The following is an 18,279-nucleotide window of genomic DNA, read 5'->3' as shown; positions in this document are numbered from 1 at the left end:
TCTGTCTGTACTCTCAGTTCAGGTTTGTTTCTCAATCTGTACTCACAGTTCAGTGTTGCGTTACTGTCTGTACTCACAGTTCAGTTCTGCTTCTCTATCTGGACTTTCAGCTCAGTGTTTTGTTTCTCTATCTGTACTCTCAGTTCTGTGTTGGTTATTTATCTGTGCTCCCAGTTCAGTCTGTTTTTATCTATGTGTATTCGCAGTTCAGTGTTGTTTCACTATCTGTAATCTCAGTTCAGTGTTGTTCCTCTGCCTGTACTCACAGTTCAGTATTGTTTCTCTGTCTGTAATCTCAGTTCAGTGTTGTTTCTCAATCTGGATTTACAGTTCAGTGTGTTGTTCCTAGATCCGTCCTCTCAGTTCAGTGTTGTTCCTCTCTGTCTGTGCTCAGTTCAGTGTTGTCTGTCTGCTTGTACTCACAGTTCAGTGTTGTTTCTCTATCTGTATTCACTGTTCAGTGCTCTTTCTCTATGTGTACTCACAGTTCACAGTTGTTTCTCTATCTGTTCTCACAGTTCACAGTTGTTTCTCTATCTGTACTCACAGTTCACAGTTGTTTCTCTATCTGTACTCACAGTTCAGAGTTGTTTCTCTATCTGTACTCACTGTTCAGAGTTGTTTCCCTACCTGTACTCACATTTCAATTTTTTTTTGTACTCAGAGTTCAGTGTTGTTTCAGTATCTGTAATCTCAGTTCAGTGTTTTTCCTCTCTGTGTGTATTCACAGATCAAGTATTGTTTATCTGTCATCTCAGTTCAGTGCTGTTTCTCTATCTGTACACTCAGTTCAGTGTTGTTTCTCTGTCTGTACTCTAGCTGTATTCTTCTTGCTCTGTCTGTACTCTCAGTTCAGGTTTGTTTCTCAATCTGTACTCACAGTTCAGTGTTGCTTTACTAACTGTACTCACAGTTCAGTTCTGCTTCTCTATCTGGACTTTCAGCTCAGTGTTTTGTTTCTCTATCTGTACTCTCAGTTCTGTGTTGGTTATTTATCTGTGCTCCCAGTTCAGTCTGTTTTTATCTATGTGTATTCGCAGTTCAGTGTTGTTTCACTATCTGTAATCTCAGTTCAGTGTTGTTCCTCTGCCTGTACTCACAGTTCAGTATTGTTTCTCTGTCTGTAATCTCAGTTCAGTGTTGTTTCTCAATCTGGATTTACAGTTCAGTGTGTTGTTTCTAGATCTGTCCTCTCAGGTCAGTGTTGTTCCTCTCTGTCTGTGCTCAGTTCAGTGTTGTCTGTCTGCCTGTACTCACAGTTCAGTGTTGTTTTGCACTCTGTTTTTACTGTTCAGTGTTGTTTCTCTATCAGTATTCACTGTTGAGTGTTTTTTCTCTATCTGTACTCACATTTCACAGTTGCTTCTCTATCTGTACTCACAGTTCACAGTTGTTTCTCTATCTGTACTCACTGTTCAGAGTTGTTTCTCTATCTGTACTCATTGTTCAGTGTTGTTTCTCTATCTGTATTCACTGTTCAGTGTTGTTTCTCTATCTGAACTCACAGTTCACAGTTGTTTCTCTATCTGTACTCACTGTTCAGTGTTGTTTCTCTATCTGTACTCATTGTTCAGTGTTGTTTCTCTATCTGTATTCACTGTTCAGTGTTGTTTCTCTATCTGTACTCACAGTTCACAGTTGTTTCTCTATCTGCACTCACATTTAACAGTTGTTTCTCTATCTGTACTCACTGTTCAGAGTTGTTTCCCTACCTGTACTCACATTTCAGTGTTGCTTTACTAACTGTACTCACAGTTCAGTTCTGCTCGTGGATCTGGACTTTCAGCTCAGTGTTTTGTTTCTCTATCTGTACTCTCAGTTCTGTGTTGGTTATTTATCTGTGCTCCCAGTTCAGTCTGTTTTCATCTATGTGTATTCGCAGTTCAGTGTTGTTCCTCTGCCTGTACTCACAGTTCAGTATTGTTTCTCTGTCTGTAATCTCAGTTCAGTGTTGTTTCTCAATCTGGACTAACAGTTCAGTGTGTTGTTTCTAGATCTGTCCTCTCAGTTCAGTGTTGTTCCTCTCTGTGTGTGCTCAGTTCAGTGTTGACTGTCTGCCTGTACTCACAGTTCAGTGTTGTTTTGCACTCTGTTTTAACTGTTCAGTGTTGTTTCTCTATCTGTATTCACTGTTGAGTGTTGTTTCTCTATCTGTACTCACAGTTCACAGTTGTTTCTCTATCTGTACTCACAGTTCACAGTTGTTTCTCTATCTGTACTCACTGTTCAGAGTTGTTTCTCTATCTGTACTCATTGTTCAGTGTTGTTTCTCTATCTGTATTCACTGTTCAGTGTTGTTTCTCTATCTGTACTCACAGTTCACAGTTGTTTCTCTATCTGTACTCACTGTTCAGAGTTGTTTCTCTATCTGTACTCATTGTTCAGTGTTGTTTCTCTCTCGGTATTCACTGTTCAGTGTTGTTTCTCTATCTGTACTCACAGTTCACAGTTGTTTCTCTATCTGTACTCACAGTTCAATGTTTTTTTTGTACTCGGAGTTCAGTGTTGTTTCAGTATCTGTAATCTCAGTTCAGTGTTTTTCCTCTGCCTGTACTCACAGATCAAGTATTGTTTATCTGAAATCTCAGTTCAGTGCTGTTTCTCGATCTGTACACTCAATTCAGTGTTGTTTCTCTGTCTGTACTCACAATTGAATGTTGTTTCACTATCAGTCCTCTCAGTTCAGTGTTGTTTCTCTGTCTGTACTCTAGCTGTATTCTTCTTTCTCTGTCTGTACTCTCAGTTCAGGTTTGTTTCTCAATCTGTACTCACAGTTCAGTGTTGCTTTACTGTCTGTACTCACAGTTCAGTTCTGCTCCTCTATCTGGACTTTCAGCTCAGTGTTTTGTTTCTCTATCTGTACTCTCATTTCTGTGTTGGTTATTTATCTGTGCTACGAGTTCAGTCTGTTTTTATCTATGTGTATTCGCAGTTCAGTGTTGTTTCACTATCTGTAATCTCAGTTCAGTGTTGTTCCTCTGCCTGTACTCGCAGTTCAGTATTGTTTCTCTGTCTGTAATCTCAGTTCAGTGTTGTTTCTCAATCTGGACTAACAGTTCAGTGTGTTGTTTCTAGATCTGTCCTCTAGGTTCAGGGTTGTTCCTCTCTGTCTGTGCTCAGTTCAGTGTTGTCTGTCTGCCTGTAATCACAGTTCAGTGTTGTTTAGCACTCTGTTTTTACTGTTCAGTGTTGTTTCTCTATCTGTATTCACTGTTGAGTGTTGTTTCTCTATCTGTACTCACATTTCAATGTTTGTTTTGTATTCAGAGTTCAGTGTTGTTTCAGCATCTGTAATCTCAGTTCAGTGTTGTTTCCCTATCTGTAAACACAGTTTAGTGTTGTTTCTCTGTCTGTACTCACAATTGAATGTTGTTACACTATCAGACCTCTCAGTTCAGTGTTGTTTCAATATCTGTACTCTCGCTGTATTCTTCTTTCGCTGTCTGCACTCTCAGATCAGGTTTGTTTCTCAATCTGTACTCACAGTTCAGTGCTGCTTCTCTCTCTGGACTTTCAGCTCAGTGTGTTGTTTCTCTATCTGTACTCTCAGTCCTGTGTTGGTTATTTATCTGTGCTCCCAGTTCAGTCTGTTTTTATCTATGTGTATTCGCAGTTCAGTGTTGTTTCACTATCTCTAATCTCAGTTCAGTGTTGTTCCTCTGCCTGTACTCACAGTTCAGTATTGTTTCTCTATCTGTAATCTCAGTTCAGTGTTGTTTCTCAATCTGGATTTACAGTTCAGTGTGTTGTTCCTAGATCTGTCCTCTCAGTTCAGTGTTGTTCCTCTCTGTCTGTGCTCAGTTCAGTGTTGTCTGTCTGCTGGTACTCACTGTTCAGTGTTGTTTTGCACTCTGTTTTTACTGTTCAGTGTTGTTTCTCGATCTGTATTCACTGTTCAGTGCTCTTTCTCTATCTGTACTCACAGTTCACAGTTGTTTCTCTATCTGTACTCACAGTTCACAGTTGTTTCTCTATCTGTACTCACTGTTCAGAGTTGTTTCCCTACCTGTACTCACATTTCAATTTTTTTTTGTACTCAGAGTTCAGTGTTGTTTCAGTATCTGTAATCTCAGTTCAGTGTTGTTCCTCTCTGTCTGTATTCACAGATCAAGTATTGTTTATCTGTCATCTCAGTTCAGTGCTGTTTCTCTATCTGTACACTCAGTTCAGTGTTGTTTCTCTGTCTGTACTCTAGCTGTATTCTTCTTTTTCTGTCTGTACTCTCAGTTCAGGTTTGTTTCTCAATCTGTACTCACAGTTCAGTGTTGCTTTACTGTCTGTACTCACAGTTCAGTTCTGCTTCTCTATCTGGACTTTCAGCTCAGTGTTTTGTTTCTCTATCTGTACTCTCAGTTCTGTGTTGGTTATTTATCTGTGCTCCCAGTTCAGTCTGTTTTTATCTATGAGTATTCGCAGTTCAGTGTTCTTTCACTATCTGTAATCTCAGTTCAGTGTTGTTCCTCTGCCTGTACTCACAGTTCAGTATTGTTTCTCTGTCTGTAATCTCAGTTCAGTGTTGTTTCTCAATCTGGACTAACAGTTCAGTGTGTTGTTTCTAGATCTGTCCTCTCAGTTCAGTGTTGTTCCTCTCTGTCTGTGCTCAGTTTAGTGTTGTCTGTCTGCCTGTACTCACAGTTCAGTGTTGTTTTGCACTCTGTTTTTACTGTTCAGAGTAGTTTCTCTATCTGTATTCAGTGTTGAGTGTTGTTTCTCCATCTGTACTCACATTTCAATGTTTGTTTTGTACTCAGAGTTCAGTGTTGTTTCAGTATCTGTAATTTCAGTTCAGTGTTGTTCCTCTCTGTCTGTACTCACAGATCAGTGTTGTTTCTCTGTCTGTACTCACAATTGAATGTTGTTTCACTATCAGTCCTCTCAGTTCAGTGTTGTTTCAATATCTGTACTCTAGCTGTATTCTTCTTTATCTGTCTGTACTCTCAGATCAGGTTTGTTTCTCAATCTGTAATCTCAGTTCAGTACTGTTTCTCTATCTGGACTGTCAGCTCAGTGTGTTGTTTCTCTATCTGTCCTCTCAGTTCTTTGTTGGTTATTTATTTGTGCTCCCAGTTTAGTCTGTTTTTATCTATGTGGACTCGCAGTTCAGTGTTGTTTCATTGTCTGTAATCTCAGTTCAGAGTTGTTCCTCAGCCTGTACTCACAGTTCAGTATTGTTTCTCTATCTGTAATCTCAGTTCAGTGTTGTTTCTCAATCTGGATTTACAGTTCAGTGTGTTGTTTCTAGATCTGTCCTCTCAGTTCAGTGTTGTTCCTCTCTGTCTGTGCTCAGTTCAGTGTTGTCTGTCTGCCTGTACTCACAGTTCAGTGTTGTTTTGCACTCTGTTTTTACTGTTCAGTGTAGTTTCTCTATTGTATTCGCTGTTCAGTGCTGTTTCTCTATCTGTACTCACAGTTCACAGTTGTTTCTCTATCTGTACTCACGGTTCACAGTTGTTTCTCTATCTGTACTCACATTTAACAGTTGTTTCTCTATCTGTACTCACTGTTCAGAGTTGTTTCCCTACCTGTACTCACATTTCAGTATTGCGTTACTAACTGTACTCACAGTTCAGTTCTGCTTCTCGATCTGGACTTTCAGCTCAGTGTTTTGTTTCTCTATCTGTACTCTCAGTTCTGTGTTGGTTATTTATCTGTGCTACCAGTTCAGTCTGTTTTTATCTATGTGTATTCGCAGTTCAGTGTTGTTTCACTATCTGTAATCTCAGTTCAGTGTTATTCCTCTGCCTGTACTCACAGTTCAGTATTGTTTCTCTGTCTGTAATCTCAGTTCAGTGTTGTTTCTCAATCTGGATTTACAGTTCAGTGTGTTGTTTCTCGATCTGTCCTCTCAGTTCAGTGTTGTTTCTCTCTGTCTGTGCTCAGTTCAGTGTTGTCTGTCTGCCTGTACTCACAGTTCAGTGTTGTTTTGCACTCTGTTTTTACTGTTCAGTGTTGTTTCTCTATCCGTATTCACTGTTGAGTGTTGTTTCTCTATCTGTACTCACAGTTCACAGTTGTTTCTCTATCTGTACTCACAGTTCACAGTTGTTTCTCTATCTGTACTCATTGTTCACAGTTGTTTCTCTATCTGTACTCATTGTTCAGTGTTGTTTCTCTGTCTGTATTCAATGTTCAGTGTTGTTTCTCTAACTGTACTCATAGTTCACAGTTGTTTCTCTGTCTGTACTCGCAGTTCACAGTTGTTTCTCTATCCGTACTCACTGTTCACAGTTGTTTCTCTATCTGTACTCATTGTTCAGTGTTGTTTCTCTATCTGTACTCACAGTTCACAGTTGTTTCTCTATCTGTACTCACAGTTCAATGTTTTTTTTTGTACTCAGAGTTCAGTATTGTTTCAGTATCTGTAATCTCAGTTCAGGGTTTTCCTCTGCTTGTACTCACAGATCAAGTATTGTTTATCTGAAATCTCAGTTCAGTGCTGTTTCTCGATCTGTACACTCAGTTCAGTGTTGTTTCTCTGTCTGTACTCACAATTGAATGTTGTTTCACTATCAGTCCTCTCAGTTCAGTGTTGTTTCAATATCTGTACTCTAGCTGTATTCTTCTTTCTCTGTCTGTACTCTCAGATCAGGTTTGTTTCTCAATCTGTACTCACAGTTCAGTTCTGCTTCTCTATCTGGACTTTCAGCTCAGTGTTTTGTTTCTCTATCTGTACTCTCAGTTCTGTGTTGGTTATTTATCTGTGCTCCCAGTTCAGTCTGTTTTTATCTATGTGTATTCGCAGTTCAGTGTTGTTTCACTATCTGTAATCTCAGTTCAGTGTTGTTCCTCTGCCTGTACTCACAGTTCAGTATTGTTTCTCTGTCTGTAATCTCAGTTCAGTGTTGTTTCTCAATCTGGACTAACAGTTCAGTGTGTTGTTTCTAGATCTGTCCTCTCAGTTCAGGGTTGTTCCTCTCTGTCTGTGCTCAGTTCAGTGTTGTCTGTCTGCCTGTTATCACAGTTCAGTGTTGTTTTGCACTCTGTTTTTACTGTTCAGAGTAGTTTCTCTATCTGTATTCAGTGTTGAGTGTTGTTTCTCCATCTGTACTCACATTTCAATGTTTGTTTTGTACTCAGAGTTCAGTGTTGTTTCAGTATCTGTAATTTCAGTTCAGTGTTGTTCCTCTCTGTCTGTACTCACAGATCAGTGTTGTTTCTCTGTCTGTACTCACAATTGAATGTTGTTTCACTATCAGTCCTCTCAGTTCAGTGTTGTTTCAATATCTGTACTCTAGCTGTATTCTTCTTTATCTGTCTGTACTCTCAGATCAGGTTTGTTTCTCAATCTGTAATCTCAGTTCAGTACTGTTTCTCTATCTGGACTGTCAGCTCAGTGTGTTGTTTCTCTATCTGTCCTCTCAGTTCTTTGTTGGTTATTTATTTGTGCTCCCAGTTTAGTCTGTTTTTATCTATGTGGACTCGCAGTTCAGTGTTGTTTCATTGTCTGTAATCTCAGTTCAGAGTTGTTCCTCAGCCTGTACTCACAGTTCAGTATTGTTTCTCTATCTGTAATCTCAGTTCAGTGTTGTTTCTCAATCTGGATTTACAGTTCAGTGTGTTGTTTCTAGATCTGTCCTCTCAGTTCAGTGTTGTTCCTCTCTGTCTGTGCTCAGTTCAGTGTTGTCTGTCTGCCTGTACTCACAGTTCAGTGTTGTTTTGCACTCTGTTTTTACTGTTCAGTGTAGTTTCTCTATTGTATTCGCTGTTCAGTGCTGTTTCTCTATCTGTACTCACAGTTCACAGTTGTTTCTCTATCTGTACTCACGGTTCACAGTTGTTTCTCTATCTGTACTCACATTTAACAGTTGTTTCTCTATCTGTACTCACTGTTCAGAGTTGTTTCCCTACCTGTACTCACATTTCAGTATTGCGTTACTAACTGTACTCACAGTTCAGTTCTGCTTCTCGATCTGGACTTTCAGCTCAGTGTTTTGTTTCTCTATCTGTACTCTCAGTTCTGTGTTGGTTATTTATCTGTGCTACCAGTTCAGTCTGTTTTTATCTATGTGTATTCGCAGTTCAGTGTTGTTTCACTATCTGTAATCTCAGTTCAGTGTTATTCCTCTGCCTGTACTCACAGTTCAGTATTGTTTCTCTGTCTGTAATCTCAGTTCAGTGTTGTTTCTCAATCTGGATTTACAGTTCAGTGTGTTGTTTCTCGATCTGTCCTCTCAGTTCAGTGTTGTTTCTCTCTGTCTGTGCTCAGTTCAGTGTTGTCTGTCTGCCTGTACTCACAGTTCAGTGTTGTTTTGCACTCTGTTTTTACTGTTCAGTGTTGTTTCTCTATCCGTATTCACTGTTGAGTGTTGTTTCTCTATCTGTACTCACAGTTCACAGTTGTTTCTCTATCTGTACTCACAGTTCACAGTTGTTTCTCTATCTGTACTCATTGTTCACAGTTGTTTCTCTATCTGTACTCATTGTTCAGTGTTGTTTCTCTGTCTGTATTCAATGTTCAGTGTTGTTTCTCTAACTGTACTCATAGTTCACAGTTGTTTCTCTGTCTGTACTCGCAGTTCACAGTTGTTTCTCTATCCGTACTCACTGTTCACAGTTGTTTCTCTATCTGTACTCATTGTTCAGTGTTGTTTCTCTATCTGTACTCACAGTTCACAGTTGTTTCTCTATCTGTACTCACAGTTCAATGTTTTTTTTTGTACTCAGAGTTCAGTATTGTTTCAGTATCTGTAATCTCAGTTCAGGGTTTTCCTCTGCTTGTACTCACAGATCAAGTATTGTTTATCTGAAATCTCAGTTCAGTGCTGTTTCTCGATCTGTACACTCAGTTCAGTGTTGTTTCTCTGTCTGTACTCACAATTGAATGTTGTTTCACTATCAGTCCTCTCAGTTCAGTGTTGTTTCAATATCTGTACTCTAGCTGTATTCTTCTTTCTCTGTCTGTACTCTCAGATCAGGTTTGTTTCTCAATCTGTACTCACAGTTCAGTTCTGCTTCTCTATCTGGACTTTCAGCTCAGTGTTTTGTTTCTCTATCTGTACTCTCAGTTCTGTGTTGGTTATTTATCTGTGCTCCCAGTTCAGTCTGTTTTTATCTATGTGTATTCGCAGTTCAGTGTTGTTTCACTATCTGTAATCTCAGTTCAGTGTTGTTCCTCTGCCTGTACTCACAGTTCAGTATTGTTTCTCTGTCTGTAATCTCAGTTCAGTGTTGTTTCTCAATCTGGACTAACAGTTCAGTGTGTTGTTTCTAGATCTGTCCTCTCAGTTCAGGGTTGTTCCTCTCTGTCTGTGCTCAGTTCAGTGTTGTCTGTCTGCCTGTACTCACAGTTCAGTGTTGTTTTGCACTCTGTTTTTACTGTTCAGTGTTGTTTCTCTATCTGTATTCACTGTTGAGTGTTGTTTCTCTATCTGTACTCACATTTCAATGTTTGTTTTGTATTCAGAGTTCAGTGTTGTTTCAGTATCTGTAATCTCAGTTCAGTGTTGTTCCTCTCTGTGTGTATTCACAGATCAAGTATTGTTTATCTGTCATCTCAGTTCACTGCTGTTTCTCTATCTGTACACTCAGTTCAGTGTTGTTTCTCTGTCTGTTCTCTAGCTGTATTCTTCTTGCTCTGTCTGTACTCTCAGTTCAGGTTTGTTTCTCAATCTGTACTCACAGTTCAGTGTTGCTTTACTAACTGTACTCACAGTTCAGTTCTGCTTCTCTATCTGGACTTTCAGCTCAGTGTTTTGTTTCTCTATCTGTACTCTCAGTTCTGTGTTGGTTATTTATCTGTGCTCCCAGTTCAGTCTGTTTTTATCTATGTGTATTCGCAGTTCAGTGTTGTTTCACTATCTGTAATCTCAGTTCAGTGTTGTTCCTCTGCCTGTACTCACAGTTCAGTATTGTTTCTCTGTCTGTAATCTCAGTTCAGTGTTGTTTCTCAATCTGGATTTACAGTTCAGTGTGTTGTTTCTAGATCTGTCCTCTCAGTTCAGTGTTGTTCCTCGCTGTCTGTGCTCAGTTCAGTGTTGTCTCTCTGCCTGTACTCACAGTTCAGTGTTGTTTTGCACTCTGTTTTTACTGTTCAGTGTTGTTTCTCTATCTGTATTCACTGTTGAGTGTTTTTTCTCTATCTGTACTCACATTTCACAGTTGCTTCTCTATCTGTACTCACAGTTCACAGTTGTTTCTCTATCTGTACTCACTGTTCAGAGTTGTTTCTCTATCTGTACTCATTGTTCAGTGTTGTTTCTCTATCTGTATTCACTGTTCAGTGTTGTTTCTCTATCTGTACTCACAGTTCACAGTTGTTTCTCTATCTGTACTCACTGTTCAGTGTTGTTTCTCTATCTGTACTCATTGTTCAGTGTTGTTTCTCTATCTGTATTCACTGTTCAGTGTTGTTTCTCTATCTGTACTCACAGCTCACAGTTGTTTCTCTATCTGTACTCACATTTAACAGTTGTTTCTCTATCTGTACTCACTGTTCAGAGTTGTTTCCCTACCTGTACTCACATTTCAGTGTTGCTTTACTAACTGTACTCACAGTTCAGTTCTGCTCGTGGATCTGGACTTTCAGCTCAGTGTTTTGTTTCTCTATCGGTACTCTCAGTTCTGTGTTGGTTAGTTATCTGTGCTCCCAGTTCAGTCTGTTTTCATCTATGTGTAATCTCAGTTCAGTGTTGTTTCTCAATCTGGACTAACAGTTCAGTGTGTTGTTTCTAGATCTGTCCTCTCAGTTCAGTGTTGTTCCTCTCTGTGTGTGCTCAGTTCAGTGTTGCCTGTCTGCCTGTACTCACAGTTCACTGTTGTTTTGCACTCTGTTTTAACTGTTCAGTGTTGTTTCTCTATCTGTATTCACTGTTGAGTGTTGTTTCTCTATCTGTACTCACAGTTCACAGTTGTTTCTCTATCTGTACTCACAGTTCACAGTTGTTTCTCTATCTGTACTCACTGTTCAGAGTTGTTTCTCTATCTGTACTCATTGTTCAGTGTTGTTTCTCTATCTGTATTCACTGTTCAGTGTTGTTTCTCTATCTGTACTCACAGTTCACAGTTGTTTCTCTATCTGTACTCACTGTTCAGAGTTGTTTCTCTATCTGTACTCATTGTTCAGTGTTGTTTCTCTATCAGTATTCACTGTTCAGTGTTGTTTCTCTATCTGTACTCACAGTTCACAGTTGTTTCTCTATCTGTACTCACAGTTCAATGTTTTTTTTGTACTCGGAGTTCAGTGTTGTTTCAGTATCTGTAATCTCAGTTCAGTGTTTTTCCTCTGCCTGTACTCACAGATCAAGTATTGTTTATCTGAAATCTCAGTTCAGTGCTGTTTCTCGATCTGTACACTCAATTCAGTGTTGTTTCTCTGTCTGTACTCACAATTGAATGTTGTTTCACTATCAGTCCTCTCAGTTCAGTGTTGTTTCTCTGTCTGTACTCTAGCTGTATTCTTCTTTCTCTGTCTGTACTCTCAGTTCAGGTTTGTTTCTCAATCTGTACTCACAGTTCAGTGTTGCTTTACTGTCTGTACTCACAGTTCAGTTCTGCTCCTCTATCTGGACTTTCAGCTCAGTGTTTTGTTTCTCTATCTGTACTCTCAGTTCTGTGTTGGTTATTTATCTGTGCTACGAGTTCAGTCTGTTTTTATCTATGTGTATTCGCAGTTCAGTGTTGTTTCACTATCTGTAATCTCAGTTCAGTGTTGTTCCTCTGCCTGTACTCGCAGTTCAGTATTGTTTCTCTGTCTGTAATCTCAGTTCAGTGTTGTTTCTCAATCTGGACTAACAGTTCAGTGTGTTGTTTCTAGATCTGTCCTCTAGGTTCAGGGTTGTTCCTCTATCTGTAATCTCAGTTCAGTGTTGTTTCTCAATCTGGATTTACAGTTCAGTGTGTTGTTCCTAGATCCGTCCTCTCAGTTCAGTGTTGTTCCTCTCTGTCTGTGCTCAGTTCAGTGTTGTCTGTCTGCTTGTACTCACAGTTCAGTGTTGTTTCTCTATCTGTATTCACTGTTCAGTGCTCTTTCTCTATCTGTACTCACAGTTCACAGTTGTTTCTCTATCTGTACTCACAGTTCACAGTTGTTTCTCTCTCTGTACTCACAGTTCAGAGTTGTTTCTCTATCTGTACTCACTGTTCAGAGTTGTTTCCCTACCTGTACTCACATTTCAATTTTTTTTTGTACTCAGAGTTCAGTGTTGTTTCAGTATCTGTAATTTCAGTTCAGTGTTGTTCCTCTCTGTCTGTACTCACAGATCAGTGTTGTTTCTCTGTCTGTACTCACAATTGAATGTTGTTTCACTATCAGTCCTCTCAGTTCAGTGTTGTTTCAATATCTGTACTCGAGCTGTATTCTTCTTTATCTGTCTCTACTCTCAGATCAGGTTTGTTTCTCAATCTGTAATCTCAGTTCAGTACTGTTTCTCTATCTGGACTGTCAGCTCAGTGTGTTGTTTCTCTATCTATCCTCTCAGTTCTTTGTTGGTTATTTATTTGTGCTCCCAGTTTAGTCTGTTTTTATCTATGTGGACTCGCAGTTCAGTGTTGTTTCATTGTCTGTAATCTCAGTTCAGAGTTGTTCCTCAGCCTGTACTCACAGTTCAGTATTGTTTCTCTATCTGTAATCTCAGTTCAGTGTTGTTTCTCAATCTGGATTTACAGTTCAGTGTGTTGTTTCTAGATCTGTCCTCTCAGGTCAGTGTTGTTCCTCTCTGTCTGTGCTCAGTTCAGTGTTGTCTGTCTGCCTGTACTCACAGTTCAGTGTTGTTTTGCACTCTGTTTTTACTGTTCAGTGTAGTTTCTCTATTGTATTCGCTGTTCAGTGCTGTTTCTCTATCTGTACTCACAGTTCACAGTTGTTTCTCTATCTGTACTCACGGTTCACAGTTGTTTCTCTATCTGTACTCACATTTAACAGTTGTTTCTCTATCTGTACTCACTGTTCAGAGTTGTTTCCCTACCTGTACTCACATTTCAGTATTGCGTTACTAACTGTACTCACAGTTCAGTTCTGCTTCTCGATCTGGACTTTCAGCTCAGTGTTTTGTTTCTCTATCTGTACTCTCAGTTCTGTGTTGGTTATTTATCTGTGTTACCAGTTCAGTCTGTTTTTATCTATGTGTATTCGCAGTTCAGTGTTGTTTCACTATCTGTAATCTCAGTTCAGTGTTATTCCTCTGCCTGTACTCACAGTTCAGTATTGTTTCTCTGTCTGTAATCTCAGTTCAGTGTTGTTTCTCAATCTGGATTTACAGTTCAGTGTGTTGTTTCTCGATCTGTCCTCTCAGTTCAGTGTTGTTTCTCTCTGTCTGTGCTCAGTTCAGTGTTGTCTGTCTGCCTGTACTCACAGTTCAGTGTTGTTTTGCACTCTGTTTTTACTGTTCAGTGTTGTTTCTCTATCCGTATTCACTGTTGAGTGTTGTTTCTCTATCTGTACTCACAGTTCACAGTTGTTTCTCTATCTGTACTCACAGTTCACAGTTGTTTCTCTATCTGTACTCATTGTTCACAGTTGTTTCTCTATCTGTACTCATTGTTCAGTGTTGTTTCTCTGTCTGTATTCAATGTTCAGTGTTGTTTCTCTAACTGTACTCATAGTTCACAGTTGTTTCTCTGTCTGTACTCGCAGTTCACAGTTGTTTCTCTATCCGTACTCACTGTTCACAGTTGTTTCTCTATCTGTACTCATTGTTCAGTGTTGTTTCTCTATCTGTACTCACAGTTCACAGTTGTTTCTCTATCTGTACTCACAGTTCAATGTTTTTTTTTGTACTCAGAGTTCAGTATTGTTTCAGTATCTGTAATCTCAGTTCAGGGTTTTCCTCTGCTTGTACTCACAGATCAAGTATTGTTTATCTGAAATCTCAGTTCAGTGCTGTTTCTCGATCTGTACACTCAGTTCAGTGTTGTTTCTCTGTCTGTACTCACAATTGAATGTTGTTTCACTATCAGTCCTCTCAGTTCAGTGTTGTTTCAATATCTGTACTCTAGCTGTATTCTTCTTTCTCTGTCTGTACTCTCAGATCAGGTTTGTTTCTCAATCTGTACTCACAGTTCAGTTCTGCTTCTCTATCTGGACTTTCAGCTCAGTGTTTTGTTTCTCTATCTGTACTCTCAGTTCTGTGTTGGTTATTTATCTGTGCTCCCAGTTCAGTCTGTTTTTATCTATGTGTATTCGCAGTTCAGTGTTGTTTCACTATCTGTAATCTCAGTTCAGTGTTGTTCCTCTGCCTGTACTCACAGTTCAGTATTGTTTCTCTGTCTGTAATCTCAGTTCAGTGTTGTTTCTCAATCTGGACTAACAGTTCAGTGTGTTGTTTCTAGATCTGTCCTCTCAGTTCAGGGTTGTTCCTCTCTGTCTGTGCTCAGTTCAGTGTTGTCTGTCTGCCTGTTATCACAGTTCAGTGTTGTTTTGCACTCTGTTTTTACTGTTCAGTGTTGTTTCTCTATCTGTATTCACGGTTGAGTGTTGTTTCTCTATCTGTACTCACATTTCAATGTTTGTTTTGTATTCAGAGTTCAGTGTTGTTTCAGTATCTGTAATCTCAGTTCAGTGTTGTTCCTCTCTGTCTGTAATCATAGTTCAAGTATTGTTTATCTGTAATCTCAGTTCAGTGCTGTTTCTCTATCTGTACTCACAATTGAATGTTGTTTCACTATCAGTCCTCTCAGTTCAGTGTTGTTTCAATATCTGTACTCTAGCTGTATTCTTCTTTCTCTGTCTGTACTCTCAGATCAGGTTTGTTTCTCAATCTGTACTCACAGTTCAGTTGTGCTTCTCTATCTGGACTTTCAGCTCAGTGTGTTGTTTCTCTATCTGTACTCTCAGTTCTGTGTTGGTTATTTATCTGTGTTCCCAGTTCAGTCTGTTTTTATCTATGTGTATTCGCAGTTCAGTGTTGTTTCACTATCTGTAATCTCAGTTCAGTGTTGTTCCTCTGCCTGTACTCACAGTTCAGTATTGTTTCTCTATCTGTAATCTCAGTTCAGTGTTGTTTCTCAATCTGGATTTACAGTTCAGTGTGTTGTTCCTAGATCCGTCCTCTCAGTTCAGTGTTGTTCCTCTCTGTCTGTGCTCAGTTCAGTGTTGTCTGTCTGCTTGTACTCACAGTTCAGTGTTGTTTCTCTATCTGTATTCACTGTTCAGTGCTCTTTCTCTATCTGTACTCACAGTTCACAGTTGTTTCTCTATCTGTACTCACAGTTCACAGTTGTTTCTCTATCTGTACTCACAGTTCAGAGTTGTTTCTCTATCTGTACTCACTGTTCAGAGTTGTTTCCCTACCTGTACTCACATTTCAATTTTTTTTTGTACTCAGAGTTCAGTGTTGTTTCAGTATCTGTAATCTCAGTTCAGTGTTGTTCCTCTCTGTGTGTATTCACAGATCAAGTATTGTTTATCTGTCATCTCAGTTCACTGCTGTTTCTCTATCTGTACACTCAGTTCAGTGTTGTTTCTCTGTCTGTTCTCTAGCTGTATTCTTCTTGCTCTGTCTGTACTCTCAGTTCAGGTTTGTTTCTCAATCTGTACTCACAGTTCAGTGTTGCTTTACTAACTGTACTCACAGTTCAGTTCTGCTTCTCTATCTGGACTTTCAGCTCAGTGTTTTGTTTCTCTATCTGTACTCTCAGTTCTGTGTTGGTTATTTATCTGTGCTCCCAGTTCAGTCTGTTTTTATCTATGTGTATTCGCAGTTCAGTGTTGTTTCACTATCTGTAATCTCAGTTCAGTGTTGTTCCTCTGCCTGTACTCACAGTTCAGTATTGTTTCTCTGTCTGTAATCTCAGTTCAGTGTTGTTTCTCAATCTGGATTTACAGTTCAGTGTGTTGTTTCTAGATCTGTCCTCTCAGTTCAGTGTTGTTCCTCGCTGTCTGTGCTCAGTTCAGTGTTGTCTCTCTGCCTGTACTCACAGTTCAGTGTTGTTTTGCACTCTGTTTTTACTGTTCAGTGTTGTTTCTCTATCTGTATTCACTGTTGAGTGTTTTTTCTCTATCTGTACTCACATTTCACAGTTGCTTCTCTATCTGTACTCACAGTTCACAGTTGTTTCTCTATCTGTACTCACTGTTCAGAGTTGTTTCTCTATCTGTACTCATTGTTCAGTGTTGTTTCTCTATCTGTATTCACTGTTCAGTGTTGTTTCTCTATCTGTACTCACAGTTCACAGTTGTTTCTCTATCTGTACTCACTGTTCAGTGTTGTTTCTCTATCTGTACTCATTGTTCAGTGTTGTTTCTCTATCTGTATTCACTGTTCAGTGTTGTTTCTCTATCTGTACTCACAGTTCACAGTTGTTTCTCTATCTGTACTCACATTTAACAGTTGTTTCTCTATCTGTACTCACTGTTCAGAGTTGTTTCCCTACCTGTACTCACATTTCAGTGTTGCTTTACTAACTGTACTCACAGTTCAGTTCTGCTCGTGGATCTGGACTTTCAGCTCAGTGTTTTGTTTCTCTATCGGTACTCTCAGTTCTGTGTTGGTTAGTTATCTGTGCTCCCAGTTCAGTCTGTTTTCATCTATGTGTATTCGCAGTTCAGTGTTGTTCCTCTGCCTGTACTCACAGTTCAGTATTGTTTCTCTGTCTGTAATCTCAGTTCAGTGTTGTTTCTCAATCTGGACTAACAGTTCAGTGTGTTGTTTCTAGATCTGTCCTCTCAGTTCAGTGTTGTTCCTCTCTGTGTGTGCTCAGTTCAGTGTTGTCTGTCTGCCTGTACTCACAGTTCAGTGTTGTTTTGCACTCTGTTTTAACTGTTCAGTGTTGTTTCTCTATCTGTATTCACTGTTGAGTGTTGTTTCTCTATCTGTACTCACAGTTCACAGTTGTTTCTCTATCTGTACTCACAGTTCACAGTTGTTTCTCTATCTGTACTCACTGTTCAGAGTTGTTTCTCTATCTGTACTCATTGTTCAGTGTTGTTTCTCTATCTGTATTCACTGTTCAGTGTTGTTTCTCTATCTGAACTCACAGTTCACAGTTGTTTCTCTATCTGTACTCACTGTTCAGAGTTGTTTCTCTATCTGTACTCATTGTTCAGTGTTGTTTCTCTATCAGTATTCACTGTTCAGTGTTGTTTCTCTATCTGTACTCACAGTTCACAGTTGTTTCTCTATCTGTACTCACAGTTCAATGTTTTTTTTGTACTCGGAGTTCAGTGTTGTTTCAGTATCTGTAATCTCAGTTCAGTGTTTTTCCTCTGCCTGTATTCACAGATCAAGTATTGTTTATCTGAAATCTCAGTTCAGTGCTGTTTCTCGATCTGTACACTCAATTCAGTGTTGTTTCTCTGTCTGTACTCACAATTGAATGTTGTTTCACTATCAGTCCTCTCAGTTCAGTGTTGTTTCTCTGTCTGTACTCTAGCTGTATTCTTCTTTCTCTGTCTGTACTCTCAGTTCAGGTTTGTTTCTCAATCTGTACTCACAGTTCAGTGTTGCTTTACTGTCTGTACTCACAGTTCAGTTCTGCTTCTCTATCTGGACTTTCAGCTCAGTGTTTTGTTTCTCTATCTGTACTCTCAGTTCTGTGTTGGTTATTTATCTGTGCTACGAGTTCAGTCTGTTTTTATCTATGTGTATTCGCAGTTCAGTGTTGTTTCACTATCTGTAATCTCAGTTCAGTGTTGTTCCTCTGCCTGTACTCGCAGTTCAGTATTGTTTCTCTGTCTGTAATCTCAGTTCAGTGTTATTTCTCAATCTGGACTAACAGTTCAGTTTGTTGTTTCTAGATCTGTCCTCTAGGTTCAGGGTTGTTCCTCTCTGTCTGTGCTCAGTTCAGTGTTGTTCCTCTCTGTCTGTGCTCAGTTCAGTGTTGTTTTGCACTCAGTTTTTACTGTTCAGTGTTGTTTCTCTATCTGTATTCACTGTTGAGTGTTGTTTCTCGATCTGTATTCACTGTTCAGTGCTCTTTCTCTATCTGTACTCACAGTTCACAGTTGTTTCTCTATCTGTACTCACAGTTCACAGTTGTTTCTCTATCTGTACTCACTGTTCAGAGTTGTTTCCCTACCTGTACTCACATTTCAATTTTTTTTTGTACTCAGAGTTCAGTGTTGTTTCAGTATCTGTAATCTCAGTTCAGTGTTGTTCCTCTCTGTCTGTATTCACAGATCAAGCATTGTTTATCTGTCATCTCAGTTCACTGCTGTTTCTCTATCTGTACACTCAGTTCAGTGTTGTTTCTCTGTCTGTACTCTAGCTGTATTCTTCTTTTTCTGTCTGTACTCTCAGTTCAGGTTTGTTTCTCAATCTGTACTCACAGTTCAGTGTTGCTTTACTGTCTGTACTCACAGTTCAGTTCTGCTTCTCTATCTGGACTTTCAGCTCAGTGTTTTGT

Source organism: Chiloscyllium punctatum, chromosome 22 (assembly GCF_047496795.1).
Source record: "Chiloscyllium punctatum isolate Juve2018m chromosome 22, sChiPun1.3, whole genome shotgun sequence".
Classification (NCBI taxonomy): domain Eukaryota; kingdom Metazoa; phylum Chordata; class Chondrichthyes; order Orectolobiformes; family Hemiscylliidae; genus Chiloscyllium; species Chiloscyllium punctatum.
This window is presented reverse-complemented; position numbering follows the sequence as displayed.